Below are 20,772 nucleotides of genomic sequence, written 5' to 3' on the forward strand. Positions count from 1 at the left end.
CTCTTTGCCACTTATAGCTTAATAAACACATGAATGATTACACAAAATCAGGGATCAGTGATCCTTCCTGACAGAACGCTGGTAACTTAGTCCTTTTCCAATCCTAACGCTATCTTGCTCCAGAACCCTAGCGACACAGTGCCAGCCAAACAAATGGAGCACCTGTGCATAAAATTGATAAAGAAAGCTCTCCATGCAGTGATAGATTTGGAAAGAAAACGGGCCCAAATAATCATGCCAGCTCTTTAGAAGGCAAATGTTCCATGAAACCCTGAGTCGCCTGTGTCCTGACTTACTTGACTCTTAGCAATTATGCTGTCATCTCCTAGGAGACCAAGATAAGACCTGTCAATCAAAATGGAGGTATAAAGAATAATGCTGAAATGTGATGATGTTTAGAAATGTGAACAAAAATTGTCTTATGGGAAGAACTGTTGATCTCCAGGCTTGGAAGGAACTCTCTGCTTGTCCTTTAAGTCTCTCTCAAACAGCTCCTTCCAGTTTGTGACTAGGTAGGTCCTGAATGCCCTTGTGTTATGAAAGTAGCTGAAGCTGATAGTGTGGATTGGACAACGACCATGAACCATCATAACCAAGAATACCATGTTGAATAAGCTGGGCCTCCTTCATGCCTTCAATAATTGCTAAGACATGCCTGTGTCTCTGAAAACACAAGGCTCATGGGAAAATTCACAAATATCCTCTGTATCCTGGGAACCACATGGTGAGCCAGGCACACCGCTGAGGCTTGGAAAGGAAAATCTTTCAAAGTACATCTTAATTTTTGAAAACTGAGAATAATGTTAGGTTCGTAGTTCCCCCATGTATAAGAAGGCAAGTGTGTCTGCATGCATCCTACTCAGTCTCCTCAGAATAAGAAAGTGAAGACTTTGATGTGTTTCATGAATATATTGCAAATTTGCTGCATAGATCCTGAGCAAATTGAGGAATTCTGGTTGCGGTGATGCAGAAGATGCAGATGAGGACCCCACCTCTCCTGGTCCAAAGGGGCATCTGGTATGGAACCCAGGTGCCTGGTGTCCTAGTTTCTATTCTCACTGAATCCCCAGTTGTAAGAGTGAGCTTCCCAGCGCATGTGTTTCATGTCACTACTGTATACTCAGGAAATTATGGCTATGTGTCTGATAGCTTCCCTTTGGCACTGTCAGTATTTAAGTCTCATGGCATTTTGAAGATGAAAATGAAAACTGAATGTTCTTAGGAGAGGCTTCTTTTTCCAAAATGGAGACTGGCAAACGTAGGTAGGGGTCCAAAATATTAATAGAGTAGTTTATATATTAAATTGATATCACAAGTCTCTGGGAAATAAAAAGGCAGCCAAAATCCACCCTGAGGGGATTCTAAGGCATGGGGAGTGACTTGTTTCTATCTAGAGCTGAGTATTAATATTAATGGTATGTCAGGTGCGCATTTTCTTAGGAAGCATTTTTCTCCCTGGGGTGTTCTCTTCAAACACCTCTTGTGCTGGTTCTGTTTCTCAGTTTAAAATCCAGATTCTAGAATGCCAATGTTTTCACTGATTTATTTTTTCCTTATAGATAACCAGATTTTTTTCTTCAGGTGCAATACCTACAGTATTTATTTATTGCTTAATGGCTAGGATGTTATGGCAAATACCCTATTATCAAATTTCTTTACTATTCCTACATCACTGGATGCACATTAAACTAGATAGTATATGAAACTATTAGATGAGAAAGTAGGGAAAACCTTAGAACACATAGGCACAGGAGAAAATTTTCTGAACCAAACACCAATGGCTCAAGCTCTAAGGTCAAAGATTAACAAATGGGACTTAATGAGATTGCAAAGTTTCTGTAAGGCTAAGGACATTGTCAAGAAAACAAAATAGCAGCCAACAGAATGGGAAAAGATTTTTACCAACTCCACATCAGATAGAGGCCTAATATCTAAGGTATACAAAGAACTCAAAAAGCTAGACACCAGAGAATCAAATAACCCTATTAAAAAATGGGGTACAGAGCTAAACAAAACGTTCTCAGTTGAGGAATATCGAATGGCTGAGAAATATCTGAGGAAGTGCTCAACATCCTTAGCCATCAGGGAAATGCAAATCAAAACAACCCTGAGATTTCACCTCACGCCAGTCAGATTGGCCAAGATCCAAAACTCAGATGACAACAGATGCTGGCAAGGTTGTGGAGAAAGAGGAACACTTCTCCACTGTTGGTGGGGTTGCAAACTGATACAACCACTCTGGAAATCAGTCTGGCGATACCTCAGAAAATTGGACATAATACTACCTGAAGACCCAGCTATTCCACTTCTGGGCATATACCCCAGAGACACCTTAGTACACAACAAAGATATATGCACCACAATGTTCATAGCAGCTCTATTTATAATAGCCAGAAGCTGGAAAGAACCCAGATGCCCTTCAGAAGATGAATGGATACAAAAATTGTGGTACATTTACACAATGGAATACTACTCAGCCACCAGAAACAATGACTTGACCAAATTCTTAAGAAAATGGCTGCATCTAGAGAATATCATTCTGAGTGAGATAACCCAGTCACAAAAGAACAGACATAATATGCAGTCACTGATAGTGGGATGCTAACCCCCAGAGTCTCGCACTGCCCCAGAAACAACTCACAGACTGTAGGAAGTCCAAGAAATTAAAAAAAAAAAAACAAAACAAAATAAAAAAATCTTTAAACAACAAGAAAACTTTGACTATTTTCATGTTACATTTTGTTTTGCATGTACTTTGTGCTCATTGTAACTATTGGGTTTTCGATGCATACAGTCAAACCTTAAAAAGATCAAGTACTGACTATTCATATAGATTTATGTAAAAATTATTTTAAAATCTGAAAAAAAAAGTACTGACAAAAATGTATTGTATAATTTTATGCAAAAATGCTTAAAATATGTACATTTATCTTTGTTTTGTAAAATAAAGTTGTTTAAAAAAACAAAAAAAAAAAAAACAAAAAACAAAAAAAAAACATGGTCTCTTATTTTACTCAAAACATTCTACACCCCTACGGCATGTTGTCGTAATAAGGCATACTATAATGAATTTATCTCACTCATACTCAAATAAAAATAATATCCTCTTTAAAAAAAAACTAGATAGTATAGGCTGCTACACAGCTAAGCTATACAGTGTATATAGATAAGTATATGTATGTGTGTGCTGTACTATATAGCCTACTCATATATGTGAAACATATGTACACTTATACATGGCGTATACCATTGCTTCTAGTGTCACAACAAACAAAACTCCATGGGATTAAATCGAGCACAAGAGAAAAAAAAATGAACCAAGCAAGAGACACAACAGAAATGTCTACTTAGCCCAGAAAGAGAACTCAAAACAGACCAAAGAACAGATACCACCAAGATCCTAATTGGTGAATAAATGAGCTTTACTGAGGTTACTTACAGGAATATGGGTAAGGGGGTGAATACAGGAGCAGAAATGACTCAAAGGCAGCTGCATCCTCAAAGCCTGCCCCCAGCATGAGTGACAAGTCACAAAACCTAAAAACCTAGAGCACACGGCACAGCTGGCAGACTGCTCAGTAGATTGAGGAGTGTCCCTTCCAAGTGACTCAGTTGGACTAAACCTCTTCCGGGCAGCTGGGCTGGTCTCAGAGTTTTCTTTGCAGTTTGGCTTATGTGAGAGTAACTCTCAGCAATCTTTGTAGTTTCCTCTGAGAATGAGAACTGGATTGAATCTGGCCAGTTTCAGTGACTTCCTGAAGTTATTTTGAGTTGCTTGTGTTTTATCTTATTCCTGGGAGACAGACTGCTTTAATCCAGGGGAAACTGCTACACAATATTCCACCCCTAGTCACATATCATAGAATATGGTAAAGTTAGATAATGCAACCTGCTACACACCTAAGCTGTGTGTTATGTGATATATAGATGTGTGTGTTTGTCTGTCTGTCTATGTACCTGTCTCTGTGTGTGTCTGTTTATGTGTCTGTGTGTGTGCAACATATGGTCTCTCTATATAGCAACAATATATGTATATACATACGTACAACACATATACTGTATACATAGTTTATAGCACTATTTTTAGTGTGATAATAAAGGAACATAAGATTAAATCAAGCATAAGAAAAAAATGAGTCAATCAAGAGACATGATAATATTACATGCATGAGCTGCCCCTAAAGCAATGAATGCTGTTTCACAGTGAGCTGCTTTTAAGTAAGAGTACATTCTAAAATAATGATAAAACCATAGTATACTTAATAAATAAATGACTATCAGTTATTAATTATCATTGTCAGATATTGTGTACTGTCCATAATTTGTGTGATTATGATTGAATTTTGTCTTCTGACTATGACATGGCCTCGTATTTTCTTGAAAACAGAGAAGTGCCAATTACCCACATAAGACCCTTCAAAACTCGGGTCTCATCAGAGCAGAAAGGATCTCATTAATCTTATGAGATATGACATGAAGTGGCCCTTTATGTACATGTGAGACTCTTCTTCAACAATGCAGGTATGCATAAGCTTCCTTGATTCCTTTAAGTAACCCCTCACCCATGCCCCATGAACAACCCCATTTAAACTTGGTTCAGTAGGGTATATATGGGCAGAATTGCTTGTTTCTTCTCTAAAAATGATTTCTTTAATGTGTGTAAATGTTTTGCCTGCTTTCTTGTGAAGTCCATAAGAGAGCACCAGATCCCCAAGAAGTTGAGTTATAGACAGGTGTAAGCTGCCGTGTGAGTCCTAGAAATTGAACACAGATCCCCTCAAGAGTTCTAAGTCCCTGATCCATCTCTACCACCCCTAGAATTGTTCCTTGAGTCTGTCATTGGTATTTATTTGCAGTGAGTAGATGTTTGTTCACGTCTCCCTAGACGGGCACACTGGGGACAAGTGTACAAGCCTCCTATTGATTCCCCTGACACACAACTGAAGCAATGTTGAGTTTATAAGATGGTGCATCATTGTGCTATGGCCGATAAGACATGCCGTGAAGCTAAACCATCTAAGGGTTAAGTACTTGCAGGGATGATCAAGATAGCCCATCCCTGTCCACACGGTGCACCTTTCTTGTACAGTAGATTTGGACTGCCCCTCCTATGTGTAACATGATATACAACCGAGGCCACTTCATCTGAAGATAGATGGTCCATAGCAGGTAGAAATCCCAGGGAAGCTGTCTTCCTCTGTGTGGTATGGAGTATGACGAATGATAAGTCCATCTGTGTCCCACCTCCCTGCTAAAACAAAAAAAGATTGATGACAAGACAGAGAATATATAGCAGTCCCTGAAAATAGAATCTATAGGCTAGGATGCCAGGATCACAATCAGGCTGTGGCATTAGTTGTGGCTTTTTTGCTGTAAACAGTAAGACTTTCAGCTAAGCCTCCATTGTCTGTCCAAAAAGAACTTGCCCACATAAGGGAGGAATCACTATGAGAAAAGGACATGTAGATATTATCTTCTAGAGTAGTTTCTGAATAGGCAGGAAGAGTGGGAAAGAAGGTGAATGGAATAAAATGATGGCTTCCCATTTTGTCGTTGCTGGGGGCAAAAACAGAAGGCATCTGCTAAATAGCTTCATTTTCTATTGAAAAACTTGGAACCCAAGGGAAGAATTAGACAGTGGAGATGGAAAGAAAGGTGGAAATGATAGGAGATATGGACCTTAATGATAGCCAGTACTGATAATAACAACCAGGGAGAAGTTCATCTTTGAACCATGTGAATTAGGAAAGTTTTTTAAACAAAAAATAAGAGACCCTCTCATAGCCAAGACTATGAACCATGGTGGGGTGGGAGATATTAAACTGAGAAACTGAGTAATATAACTACACATCATTCTTTGAAATAAATGCTGTGTAACCTGAGGCAATATGAGGGAAATCAGTCCTGGTCCATCTAGCTCAAGTGAGCCATTAGATACTTGGTTATTGCCTGCTGATGACTCTACATGTATCAGGGACTAAAAGAAAATATAGCAGGGTCACAGGTTGCTAAGGAAAATGGGCATGTGACAGATGGTGCTTGGTGAGCACTTCATTGGGGCAGCTAGGACTGTGTTCAGAAATTTATTCAGTAGTGATCTCAGAACTGGTGCAAATGGCCCTGCTCAGCATCATGGTAGGACATTAACCTTTCTGATAAGACAATTAAAATGTTCTAACATCATGACATATAGGAATTTTAATTTTAGATGACCATTGGGGTATATATGGTCTGCTCTTAACTGTGGCATTATATTTACTACTTGAATATACTTGGTTCCACTTTAACTAAATGTTCCTGTTTTCTCCAACATGAGTTCTTTCTATTCTTTTTATCCCCAGCTTCATATTTTCATGAAGATTTTAAAGAGCACACGTGAAGCTTCCAAGAAACAATCTACCAGAAGTAAAACTCAACTCCACTGTGTGATGGCAAGAGATTTTATTCCTAAGAGAACAATTTGCTTTATTTTGGTTTATGCCTCTAGGAACTTATATTACATGACCAAATAGGGTAATAACTAATAAGTAATATACACGGGACACTGTTGAGAATGGTAGGATTTCTACATGGTATTACTTATAGCTACTTATGAAATATCACAGTGAAAAATTAAAATTACACCCATTTTTGCACAACATAAACTTTACCCTAAAGAGTATTCACATGTTAATGTAGCATCAAACCCCTTTTTGGTCATTTGAGGCTATGTGTGATTGATTATATTTTTTAAATTTTTTATAATATTTGGAAGAATGATTGGGTCTCTATGCAAAATAGATGTAGTGAAATTTTTGTAGAAAATAAGCAAATATACTCATCCTCTAAAACCTCACTATGGAGAAGATAACATAGACTCTAGTCTATAATCTTCTTCTTCCCACCCCCATGTCTTGTGGTAGCTAAACCCAAATAAATAACCCACAGTATTGTAAAAACATATCTTTATCCACGTGAATCCTAATGCACTAAGAATGTTAAACCTGGAATTATATTTTTAGGCTTATGCTCTATGAACCTTTTTATAAATGGGAGGAGAGACTTGAAAGAGTAAGGTATTTTGTAAGAACACTAGTGATGGATCAGAGCATCATTCAATTACACAAGATCTGGGTATTTAGAATATGATCATACCATTAAAGACAATTCATGGAGCCTGTGTGTTTACAGTAAGTAAACATTTATGGTTGTAAACTAACAACAAAGATGGCAAAAGTAGCAAACGCTTATAGATGAGAGATTTTTTTTTTTACAATTTTATTTAAAAAACAGAGATACATGTACAGATTATTAAAAGCATAACATAAAGTAGATGAGGGAAGAATAATTAATGAAACAAGACAGAAGCAGCCAGTGCTCTCAGTTTTAATACATGGGGCAGATGACAAGAGTCATGGCAATCCCCACATGGCCAGAGTCCAGCAGACCCAGAGGAAAGACTGCCAGTATGTAGCAAAGGCACAGATGGTTCTCAGGAAAGCTTCTGGAGTAAAAGGTGAATGCTACCCAAATGGGGCACCTGAGAACAATCAGGAGACATGTTTGTGGCAGGCAAGTCATGCAAGAAGATAAAAATGAAGCTAACTTGCTGTCATTTCTAACACAAAGGAAAGTTCTGATCTGGAACTAGATATGCTAAAACATCAATGAGTATTTACTATGTACAAATAACTGTTGTAGTTCTACATAGAATAAGAACAGCCCCTTTTCTCTTGATAGAGACAGGCACATAGACATCAGATTGTAAGTGAGACATGTACTCTATTAATGGTACAAGCACCTGCTATGGGAACTCACGTGGAGAATGGCTACCCAACCTCTAGAAAGCAAAAAGGCTCATGTCATTAGACAAAAGACAGAATGGGTTCTGAAAATTAAAAAAGAAGAAAGAGAGAGACCAGGCCTGGGTGCTAGGACAGAGGGTGTGATCTAGGAATGCAAAAACTGGAGAGCTTAACAGGACAACCAATGAGTTGGAGTTTGCCACAGAGAATGAATTTCCAAGAACAAAAAGAGCCTGAAATTCCAGGAGGAGGTGGTCTATATTTTAAATGTGTAAGCCATTGAAAATATTTGGTGTAAGACAAAAAGTAATTCTCCATTTACAACCACTTTAATTGTTTTACTTCCAATAAAATGCCCCTATTTGAAGGGGTCAGATGACTGCTCTGCATAAATGTCTATACCTGTACCATCAGTCACAGTTCTGCTCAAGACAGCTGACTTCTATCATCGTTCCAGCCACTCCTTCTGGTCCACACCCACCCAATTATTGATCATATTATGTAATTTTCGATGAGTAGTGCATATTGTCCTTTCTGGCTTTGTTTTCTCAGCACAACGTTTTGTGAACATGCTTCTAGTTTGGTGCCCTCTAAGCATAGATCTTAAATGGCAGTCTCCTGAACAGTCTGCTCGTTTTACAGCTCCTGTATTTCAGCCTTGCTATATAACAAAGGGCCGCCTAACTCAAATGTTTTAAAGCACCAATAGAAGCCCTGTTCTCTTTATACATTTAAGGAAGACTTGATGAGATGCACTCATCTATGCTCAACATAACACTGCTGGTGAAGTTCACCTGGAGCTGTGATATTTGCAGCCAGATGATTAGTGATCAGTTGACATTGGCTTTTGTCTGAGACTTTGGATGAGGCTTTCAGTCAAGGGCATCTTTGCTGCCTATACAGGCCTCTCCATAAAGTTGCTTGGGCTTCCCTGTTAGCATGGCTTCTGGATTCTAGGTGCAAAGATTCCACAACACAGGAAGTCAAAATAGAACCTGTTGTTTTCCCAGGACTGGTTCCAGACTTGGCATAACCTACTTTTGACCACATTTCATTGGTTATGAAGTAATGAACCTGGTTCAGAACCAAAAAGTAGAGACTTGAACACATCTGTAGAGGGAAGAAATACCAGAGACCTTGTAATCATTTAAAATCTACCATACCTTTTGTTCAGAAGATAAAATAAACCTGTACTAGATACCCATAGGAAATAAGGTACTATGGCTGTCTAGTATTTGTTGAAAACAAATATAAAGAAAAGAATGACCATTGTGGGTAAGCAGTGACAGAAGGTACAGAGCACACATCACTGAAAACATTCTCCATCCTAAATAAACCCTAATTAGTGAGACATTTATACCAAAAAAAAAAAAAAAAAAAAAAAAAAAAAAAAATAGACAAACACTAGCTGCTATTTCCCTTGGGGGTAGGAGCTTGAGAACAATTAAAATATCTGGAATATGTATTTAACACATTTCATTACCAAAACATAAAGCTCATTAGAGAAGTTGAATCTTGGAATGATTATTGCTGAAGACTGAGTTAAACATTTGAAAATAACACACACACACAAAAAAAAAAAAAAAAAAAACAGTCTAGATTTAAAGCTTAAAACACAAAATGATAAAGCAGAGAAAAATGAAAGGGCCCAGAAACTGGCTCCAGTGGGCACAACATCTGTCTGTCAAGCATACTATAAGGTGATTAGAGAGGGCTAAAGAAAATAAAACCCAAGAATCTCTGCCCTATCCCTCCCTCCCCCCCAATAAAGCATCCTTGTGTTGACAGGCCACCGTCATAAGAAAGGTAAATGAATGGCGAACTTTCCCACTGAACCATCTTCTTGCAAAAAATTTAAACATTGAATCTATAAAAATAGCTGAAAGATTTGGGTGGGTTTGGGGGAGATAGTGGAAAATAAAATAGAACCAGATGAGCATTGCTGCAGCCTAGGAAATATCAAATTCTCAGCAAATGCACTCTTGTTTGAAATGTCAGTCGGAAATGATTTAAAAGAATAATTTTATGATTAGCCAAACTGTGGAATGAATGTATTGATGAAGTAGTTACATTTTTTGGACAGCTGAGGGACTTGGGGAAACTTATGCTCCCAAAATCCTTGGTCTGAAAAAGCACTTAAAGTTATTGTCTAGTGCGATGAAAAAAGAAGTTCAAGACAGAGAAATTGATATTTTAGAAAACTCGTGGAACAGAGCCAGGAGTGCTGTGAGACAGTCGCCCCGGGTTCCAACATCAAAGCAAGAAGTCCGAAGCCTCATGGAGAGGGAGTCAATTACATTACTCAAAGGATGTGGAACAGCTTAATGAGAGAGTTCAATAAGAATGATATATATACATATATGGGGTGTGGAAGAGCTGTACAAGAAAGTTATCATTCAAGTACCATGCCAACTATCAAGTAAAATAATTTAAACTCACTCAGTTCATCTCGGCATTGAGACATTCTCCTTCAAATGACACAAGAGTGCTGGCAGAGCCCTGTAAGTACTCTCTGTATTACATCAGGATCATCGGGAATTAGTCCCATAATGAATAAAACTTACACAGTCATAATATATTCTGTGGTTTTCATTATTTTATTTTTTATATTCAACCTATGGTAAGATCCCAGCAGGCAAGAATACGGACAGTCTCTCTCTCACAAGTAGGTATGTGTGAGTACACATCTATACCAATATTCAAAATAAAGTATGTATAAGTATGTAAAAATGAATGATGCATAGAGGCAAACACATATACACCCACTTTTATATAAACAGATCGTTTCTGTAAAATCAGTGGGACAGTTGAGCAGAAGTGAGAAAGAACTGTGGAAATGATAAAGTATATGAACACTTTGAGTTTTATAGTTTGTCGTAGCTTAAGATAGACAGTTCAACACCCAGAGGTTTACATGCATGATTTGTATGTCTAAAATACCAATTAGAACTAAAAACAGTGTATCACTAATGATATGTAAACATAAGTGGGAGATAGCAAACCAATACATGTTGCTCTCAGACAGTATATAGCGTTGCTTTCAATCGTTACATCGAGCTATGGTGTCATATATGGCACAGCACTATTAAGGGGGCTGTTGATGTGCTAGGAGGGAAAAGAAGTCTCAGGGACATCATGTCCCAAAGCAGGGATGTTACAGTTTTGAGGTAGGCACCCTCTTCTTAAGCAGCTGGGAGATTGTACCCTGGTGTTCTGGGGAAAATGTGTGTGACCCAATGCAGGATTCGTTACCATGAGTGGCTGGTACTGTTGTTGGTACCTTGGAACTCATAATTAAGAAGATTTGATACTTCGAAGTTGTGCATAGTTTTTGTGTTACTCAGTAGTGGTGAGGTGACTATATTTCATTGGTACAAAAAATTTTTTTAGTATTTAAAATAACAGAACTATTTTCAAATGATTCTGTGCACTATGACTATTGTTGTAAGAGATGATATAAATCTATAGATCGTCTCTTCTAATTACAAATTCATTAAGTTCATTCCATTTCTCCTCTGTATCATGAAAAGATAACAGTTATATTCAATCACGTCACATTTTGCCTTTTAAAGCTTAAAATATTTGTGACAATAAACTAATTTAAGTCTCTCATTTGAACCACTGTACCATGTGATCTTTAGGCTTTTTTCCAGTCTAATTTTAAACTGCCTGGAACAAGTGGTTTTTAAGTTTTATAATGTACATTTTTAATAATAAAAGCAGTTACCATACATCAGACATTTATTATGTTATCAGGCACTGTACTTACTACTTTTTTAGGCATCCCATTCCTTGCCTCTAATATGCTCATAATAAAACAAGTCCCAGTCGATCTGTTAAGCTGTGTGTTTCAGGTTCAAAGTTCAGCATCAGATTTGATCAGAACTCAGGCTTCTGAACGCCATGGTCAACAATCCTATTCACAATTCCATCTAAAACCCACAAACCTCTTACTGAAATAATTCTCGATATGGGCAGGCATTTGTCGTATATCCTTCCGTGTTTGAATTTAGGATGTCTTAAATTCATGACAAATTACCACTATATAATTAGAAGTCTACTATCAAACACTAATATGAAACAAACAAATTTGGAAAGAGGCATTTAGACAAAGAATCTTATCCTATAGAACAGTGCAAGGAGCAAAGGAAACCTCTTCCATGTTTTTACAATCTTTTTATTTACTCACTGGAAAATCATATGTGGTCAGGTGGGTGATACAAAGATAATCCCAGAACTCAGAGGTTGAGGCAGGAGGGTTGCAAGTTAGAGGGAAGATTGGCCCCATCCAAAAGAAAAAAAGAGAGGCAAAAGAAGGAAGGAAGGAAGATTCCCATCTGCATTCTTCATATAATATTAGAGATGAGAGTTTCCTGTATCAGTAAGTATCTTTCTAAAAGAAATGACTCAGTGCTATTCTGCGTATAATTTTAATAAGTATATGCTAGCAGCACTTGGGTGAGCTATCAAATATTTTTATTAGTCCCCAGTTTTTGGATGTTCATGTTTTCTGTCATAAACCAGTATCTTTAACAAACTGTAAGAAAGTCCTGGGACAGAAATAAACTGATTCAAAGCTTTCAATTTTCCAACACAAGAAAATCATAGGAAACATGCACAAGTTAAATGTTTCCCTAGTATTTTGAAAGCCGCATCCATCTCCAAAGGATGGGTGTATCGTGTCTCTTACTGTTGTATAAACAATTTCATTCCACTCTGTGCCTCTTCCCCATGCACTGTGTTGCTCTCTACAGTATCATCTGGTGTTCTCACCTGTTTGTGTGTGCTTCGCTAGGAATGTGCTATTAAACAATATCTAACTTCCTGTGAAGAGTAATTCTTTTTTTCAGAATTTATGCTTAATGGATACCAAAAAAAGGAAATAACAGGTTTGTTTCTATGACTGATATGTATTAGATGGTCTCCCCAACCTAAAACACAGGTCAGACCATTACCACTCGTGGAAGAAAGGCTTAATCTGGAATCCCACCTCATCATGTGTAAGCGTGGGTAGAGTATACAATTTTCCTCTGGCTGCTCGATGCTGCCTGGCATAAAACTGATCCTGTGCTCACTTCTGCTCAGAGAAATGCTCTTTTCTTTGCTCTTATTGACATAAGGCTTGATGATGTTCTTTTTTTACCCTCTTGGCTTTAACTTGTGTGTCCCACGAAGATCATTACTTTCAGTGATAGAGCAGAAGACCTTAAGAAACTCAACTGCCAAGTGGTTAGCGCTTCTGTGGATTCTCACTTCTGTGCTCTGGCATGGATTAACACACACAAGGAACATGGAAAGTTGGGACCCATGAACATTCCCTTGGTATCAGATGCCAAGCGCACCATTGCTCAGGATCATGGAGTCTTGAACGCTAAAGAGTTATCTCTTTCAGGGGCCTCTTTATTGTTGATGATAAAGGTATCCTTCAGCAGATAACAATAAATGATCTTCCTGTTGGCCGCTCTGTGGATGAGACTAGTCCAGGCCTTCGAGTTCACTGACAAACATGGGGAAGTGTGCCCGGCTGGCTGGAAACCTGCCAGTGAAGAGCAATTCTTATTCTTTCTTATTATGCCATATTTTCTTTTCCAATAGAAAGGCCTGTTGAGTATTCATCTGTATCCATGTCTCCCAGCTGACGCTGGATCATCATCAGAAAACACATTTCCAAGCTTGGGTTTAAAAAAAAGAATCCATGCACTTTCACTGAGGTCAAATTCTTATAAAGTAAAATGATATTAATGGTTTGGTTATTTTCTTTGGAGAGAAGTATAGTTGAGTAATTTAATTTTTTATGCTTTCACAAATTTAAAAATAAATATATAAATACAATTATCCAAGGCAATAAATTATTCATCATGTTGCTTTGCCTTAAATCCCTGTTTAATTTTTCCTATAATTTCCACATGTACTTTTTCTGTCCCATAATACTTCTGATACCAGTTAATAAATATGTGTGCCTGTGTGTTGATCAGTGGGTTTAATAGTATGAATATGTTTATCAAATCCAAGGGACTAATTACTATAAGCTTTCTATTGTATTGTAGAAAATCTCACTGGGTATTGAATATTAAAAATGCAAAAGATCTCTCTATGCAAAATGTAAACTGATTTCTTCTCACATGAAAAGATAGAATAAGCTGGAAGAAAATTGGCATAAGAAAGAAAAATATATTCTAATTGGCTTTCTCGAATCCATTTTAACTTTTCTTCCTCTTTTAAAACTTTTTACTGATTCATTTTATTCACAGCATACACACGAGTACCACTCATCTCCCCATCCCCCACATCTACTCTCTCCCTTCACACACACACACACACACACACACACACACACACACACACACACACACACATGATAGAAAACATCTCATGGAAGCTGTTGTGTGTCGTAGTGTCCCACAGTGTACCCCTCTGTCCCACACATCTTCACATGCAATTGCAGTGAGTCATTTCTGGTTTCTGTCCACCATCAATATTAGATTCCAGCCAGAACTCCTCCAGGTTATCCCGTTGCTACCCTGTGTTATGGAGATCCTATAGTTTTGGGTCAGCATTACCTGCCCTTTCAGGCACCACCAACAGTCCCCAGTTGATGCCAGTTTTGGGGAGAGCCAACTCAAAGCCCTGGATCTGGACCTGAGGCAGCTGAGCTGGCCAGTGTGCTGGCTCTCCCTTCACTGCACCACCAGGACGGGCTCTCCAGCACTCCTCCAGCTAGACCAGAGAGTGCAGCCATCAGCAGGAGGCAGGGTCAGCCCTCCTGTCCTCTGGACTGGCTCATCTGTGCCCAGGCCTCCAGAGCCAGCTCCACTGTGCTGCCCAGTCAAGGAATGAGGTCCACTCTCCTTGCAGCCAGTGAGGGGACAGGGCCAGCTCTGTGTCCCAGGGCCAATGAAGTGGAATCAGCTCTCCCTTGCTCATGCCCTGGCCAAGTGCTTCGAGGGGCATGGGTAGGGCTCACCTGTGTCACCACCACCAGAGTCAGCTCTGCTATGCTGTCTCGATGAGGTAAAGGGCCCGCTGCACCTGTTGAGCAAAGTTAGCTCTCCCATGCTCATTACCGTATTGGCAGCGTTCCCTGTGGACCTCGGCCCAGGAGGAGGGAGAAGGGGTTCAGGTCTGTGGGTCTATGGGCATCTTCCCTGCCTGAAACTTGTGGTCTTGTCTTTACTTTTTAACTAGTTGGAGGAGGAGTAATTTAAACTAGTATGCAGGTACACACACACACACACACACACACACACACATATACACACACACACACACACACACACACACACACATACACACACACACACACACACATACACACACACACACACACACATACACACACACACACACACACACACACGACACAAACCCCAAACTGATGTGATACCAAACACATTTCTTAAATTTCATGTAGCACATTTGAAGGTTATCATACCCATAATCACTTGAGTAAAAATCTAGTAAATAAATAAGGGAGTGACATTAATATAAGGGAGTGACCTCTCATGTATAGAAACTCATCCTCTCAGGTCACCTGTTCCGGAACATATGCCCCAAGACATGAAGTAAATGTAATTGCCTTGAGAAAAAAAAAAAAAGTAACCTTACCCATTTCAATAAGCACTGTCTAATTTTAAAAGACACAGTTCAAATCATGCCTCATCAAGGTCATGGTTCAGAGCAACTGGTGTAGAGGAAGCATTCGTGTCTGCAACACTGGACCAGTTTCTTAATATGCGCTATTGTTGACTGTGAATACTGGGACTTGGCCTCAGAGTCCAGTAGTGTCTAAACTGTGTTTTCTAGATCCCTAGGAGGCATCTACAGAGGTGACATGAAAGACTTGGGGACAGGAAAAGTAAGCAGGTGGCTCCTCCTCGAAACCAAAGTGATCAGCTATCTACTTTTTAAGTGCTATTGTTTATTTTTATTAAATTGTAGATTATGTGTCTGTGGGCATATCCTTCCATGTGAGGTCAGAGGAAAGCCTTGTGGAGCCAGTTCGAGTTCCCACTTTCCCCTGGCTCTGGACGTTGACCTCAGTTTGCTGGGCTCGGGCAGCAAGGGCCTTCACACAGAGTCAGCTTTCTTGCTGACCCAGCTTTTCCGCATTTTATAAATTGGGGGACATGTACAATTTTACTTCAAAAAGAGAAATAAAATTCTCAAGATTAACTTATTCCTTTCATGGAGGAGAGACTAAGCAGTGCACAGTGGCGTGGTTTTCTACTGTTGTTTCTGTTTTCCCTGGTTAAATCCGACATGCCACCCAATGCTGTGACCTTGTCCAGCACTGACTTCATAGATCACAGAATTTCAGAATTCTCCGAGTCCACCCACAATTTGGATGACTCCAGAAGTCAGATAATTCAGGCTGTATTCCTTTTTGTAACTTGCCAGATACAACTGGGAAGTCAAGCTTGTAGAGAATTATCAAAAGAGCCCAAAGCATTGTTGCACTCTAACTTTGATTTGTGATGTTCCATGAGTCTCTGAGAGGTCTACTACATCAAGCATCTTGTAAAACTTTGATGATTCTTAATGTTTTCATTTCTTAAATGAGAATGACACCAACAAAATGAAGCATTTCATCAAACTAGCAAGGATTTTGTTTTTTTCTGAATTTTGTATTGGTTATTTTATTTATTTACATTTCAAATGTCATCCCCCTTCCTAGTTTCCACTCCACAAAATCCCTGTCATACTCCCTGCCTCCCTGCTTCTCTGAGGGTGCTCCCCCACCCACCCACCTGCTCCCAACTCACCACCTCTCACCCTAGCATTCCCCTATGACCAGGAATCAAGCCTTCACAGGACCAAGGGCCTCTCCTTCCATTGATGCCAGATAAGACCATCCTCTGCTGCATATGCAGCTGGAGCCATGGGTCTCCTCATGTGTGCTCTTTGGCTGGTGGTTTAGTCCCTGGGAGCTCTGGGGGTTCTAGTTGGTTGATACTGTTGTTCTTCCTATGGGGTTGCAACCCGCTCTAGCTCCTTCAGTCCTTCCCCTAACTCCACTGTTGGGGTCTCCACGCTCAGTCCGATGGTTTTGAACACAGATTCAAGTTAGTGTTGCTGAAAGCACAAGACCAGGAACTTCAAGCACTGCTCGTAGCTCATAGGAGCAGGATGCACTTTGACCTGTAGGAAACAGCTTAGCAAGACCTAGCACACTAGCTGGGGAGATGGTAAGAGTGCTTGCCCTGCAAGCATGAAGACTTAAGTTCCAATCTGCAGTACACATATAAAAACTTGGCCTGATCACCCAAGCCTATTTCCCCAGCACTGCAAGAGTATCTCTGAGGATTTCTGTCTTCTAGTCTTAACCGAAAGAAAGAAAGAAAGAAAGAAAGAAAGAAAGAAAGAAAGAAAGAAAGAAAGAAAGAAAGAAAGAAAGAGGGAGGGAGGGAGAAAGGGAGGGAAGGAAGGAGAAGGAAGGAAGGAAGGAAGGAAGAAGGAAGGAAGGAAGGAAGGAAGGAAGGAAGGAAGGAAGGAAGGAAGGGAGAAGAAATGAGGTTCAGATTCAGAAAGAGACCCTGTCTCAAGGGAATAAGGTGGAGATTGATACAAAAGAACACTTGGCATTCTCCTCTGACCTCTGCACACACACACACCATCCCCACATGTGCAACTATACTCTCACAATACAAACACACACACACACACACACACACACACACACACACACACACACCATAGCACCAAAACATAAATACAAGTATATTTATACTCCTTTTTAAGTTTATTTTATTTTTATTTATATGTATAGATGAATTTGAACATGGGTGCAGAGATGAACACAGAGACCAGAAGAGAAGATGGAGTTCAGTTGTGAAGCATCTGATAAACATTTTAGAAACTAACCTCTGCAAGAGCAACAATCATTGATAGCTGCTGAGCCATCTTTGCTGTGTATCTATGTACCTCATCTTACAGACTCCTGTACAAAGATCGTCATCACAGAATTAGAAACAGATGTCCACTTGCAATGGCGTATAAAACTGACAGTAACTCAAAGTGTAAAGTATTATGTAGAATTTAAAACACACAAATTACATGTCTATGCACCAATGTTCGTAATAAAGTGGCCACAGACAAGCTACACTGTCTTTTTGTCTCTTGGGTTCTTCATAGACAAAAATGATAATAAAAATAATACATCTGCAGGCTCGTTATGGAGGTTTTGAGTTAATATATGCAAAGCACTTAGAAAGTGTGGATGCTGTAAGCACTTTAAAAATGTTTGCTTTTGCTAGCATAAGTCTGAAAACAACATTGAATTAGAAAGGCAAGCAGCAGAAGCCACCAAGAATGAGCTAGTCTGTCTCTGTTTTGGGCTTATATTTGTTGTAAGAGTTTGGGAACAAAAAATTGAAATTCTTAGGAATTTTTTGCATTACTTATTTCCATAAAACTATTTCATCTGCTTTAAAAATAAAACATTATGTAGCTAGAAGAATAGTGAGCCATTTATATGATAAAGTTATATATGAAAAGTGAAAGGTGTCTTGTTAAAAGTGAATAAATATAGTGTTTGTGATTATTCTCCATATTTATTATGACAAAGACATATTTAAATTATAAGAACAACTCTCTCAACCTGAAACAGATGTTTAATAGTAACAGAGAACATTTTAAATTTTTTTACATTTATTCAATGCGTGCATGTATGTCTGTCTGTGTATCTCTGTGTCTCTGTATGTGTCTCTGTATGTGTGTGTCTGTGTATTGACATGCATGTGCTATGATTACCATATATGTACAAAGGTAAGAGGACAGTTCACAGAAGTTATTTCTGATCATGTTGACTCCAAGAGTTAAACTGGGGTCATCAGACTTGGCAGCAAGTGTCTTTATTTATAAGTCATCTCATCAAGCCAAAACCATTTTTTTCAAAAATGATTAATATAAGAACACCCCACAAATGTCATTTTAAGAATAATAATAGTAAATATCCCTTACATGAGATTACTTTCTCTATGTAATTCTAACACTGATTTTAAAATTTTAAAGATATATATTTATTGTATCATTTATTATGATTATTATTTAGGGGTGCATGTAGTGTGTATGCAAGTGCCAATAGAGGGTGCTGGAGCCCCTGGACCTGGAATTCTAGGTGGTTATGATCCATCCAACATGGTACCCAGAACAGAATCCAGGTCTTCCGTAAGAGCAACAGTATTCTCTCTTAACCACTAAGTCATATCTCCGGCCATGACACTGGTTATATTTTTTAACTGTACAGTTGGCTTGGACATTGTAGTACATACTGCTTAATATGGACTAATTTCTTTTGATCAAAGAAGAAAACATTTACAAAGCCTTTCTGTGAGCAGTAATTTGCAACACATTCAAATTTTGGAAAATGTCAGCAAATACCATTGAGCAGGATTCAAATTATGCAGCCCTTAAATCTCCGAGCAAGATGAGCCTCGCTACACAGAGAGCCGCATGCCAAAACTGCCAATTTAAAAACTTTACATCTGGCTTCTGTTTCTTACCATGCCCCTCAAAAGTTAGTCTAAGCTACAATGTGTATATAAACTTACATGTACTTATGAAGCAACTAGAATTAGCAGCAGATATAATCATAAGCACACAATACATAGCCATGGTGGCAAAAAGGCCTGCCTGATGAGCTTGTGTCTACTGGCCTCCTACATGTGCATTTGCTGGAGCTGAATGTGTCAACTTCAGCCTGCTGCCCAGTGTATTACTGCTGCCTGCTTGGTAAGAGAGTCTTCCAAGCATCTGCATGCTACTCGTTAAATTTTAAATTCAATAAGAAAATTACGGTTTCCTTTTCATTTTCTCGATTTCTTAAGTGGTGTTTCTCAAGATATAGGATTTGAAAAAAAAATGTGTACATTTCCTAAGAAATACTCTAATGGAATTCACATACGCAAACCCTAATCTACATTAAGCAATGTGTGAGCTAAAAAGAAACTTGCTGTCATTCTGACTGTAATTTTGCTAAGAAATTACTTACTTCAGGCTGATCAACAGATCCAGGATGTGAAAAAGGAACCCTTTCTTGCCTTTCCTACTACCACACAGGAGCTAGAGAAACATTGCACAAGAAGAAACCCAGGTGAATATTGTCCAAATCCAAAGAATACAAGAGAATCCTAGGTTATGACCAAATGGGATTAGAAAATCACATCCTGGATTAGTTGCTTTTCTCAGTACTCTAACAAAATATCTGGAAAAAAAAGCAAGTGAAGAAAGGAAGGAGGAAAGGGAAGAAGGAAGGAAGGAAGGAAAAAAGGAAGGGTTCTTTCTGGCTCATTTGTTCAAGGATATAAACCACAATGGTGGAGAATCCATGGTGGCAAGAGACTAAGGTCCTAGGACATCCCATAGTCAGGAAGCAGATATATGATATATCACTTCATCCTTTTCCTTCAGAACAAGACAGCAGCCCATAGAATGATGCTACGTACCATTTGGAGGGATTCAATTCATTTCAATGAATGCAATTTTGAGACTCTGTTAGAGACATATCCAAAGGTTTGTGTCCTAGGTGAGTCTGGATTCTAGATGTTGCCAATATTAACCATCACATGCCATAAACCAAAAAAAAAAAAAAAGTGGTACCAGAGAAGATGAATACTGCTATACTTCTTCCCTAGCTATCTGTGGTTGGAAAGGCCTCCCAGTTCTCAGGACAAGGGCCATGGTGATCATGCTCATGACGTAGGAAATCAACACTGCTATAGGGTTGGCTAGCCCTGACAACTATTGGTTAGTCTCAATTGAGTGAAGATGGAGGGGAAGGCAAGAAAAAGTAGAAGATAAGCAGTACACAGATGGAACAAAATATGAAAACTTCCCAAAGTTTGCTCGTTCAAAAGGAAAACTCCAAACCATACTCATTCACATCTCTAATTCATAATAAAATAAGATGGTGCTCTGTGACCTCATTGTCTTGCCTCCTTTTTCTTTTTCAATAGTTCTTTTTTTAATAGACTATATCTCTTCCCTTTCA

The sequence above is a fragment of the Micromys minutus genome, assembly GCF_963924665.1.
Source record: "Micromys minutus genome assembly, chromosome: 19".
Taxonomy (NCBI): Eukaryota; Metazoa; Chordata; class Mammalia; order Rodentia; family Muridae; genus Micromys; species Micromys minutus.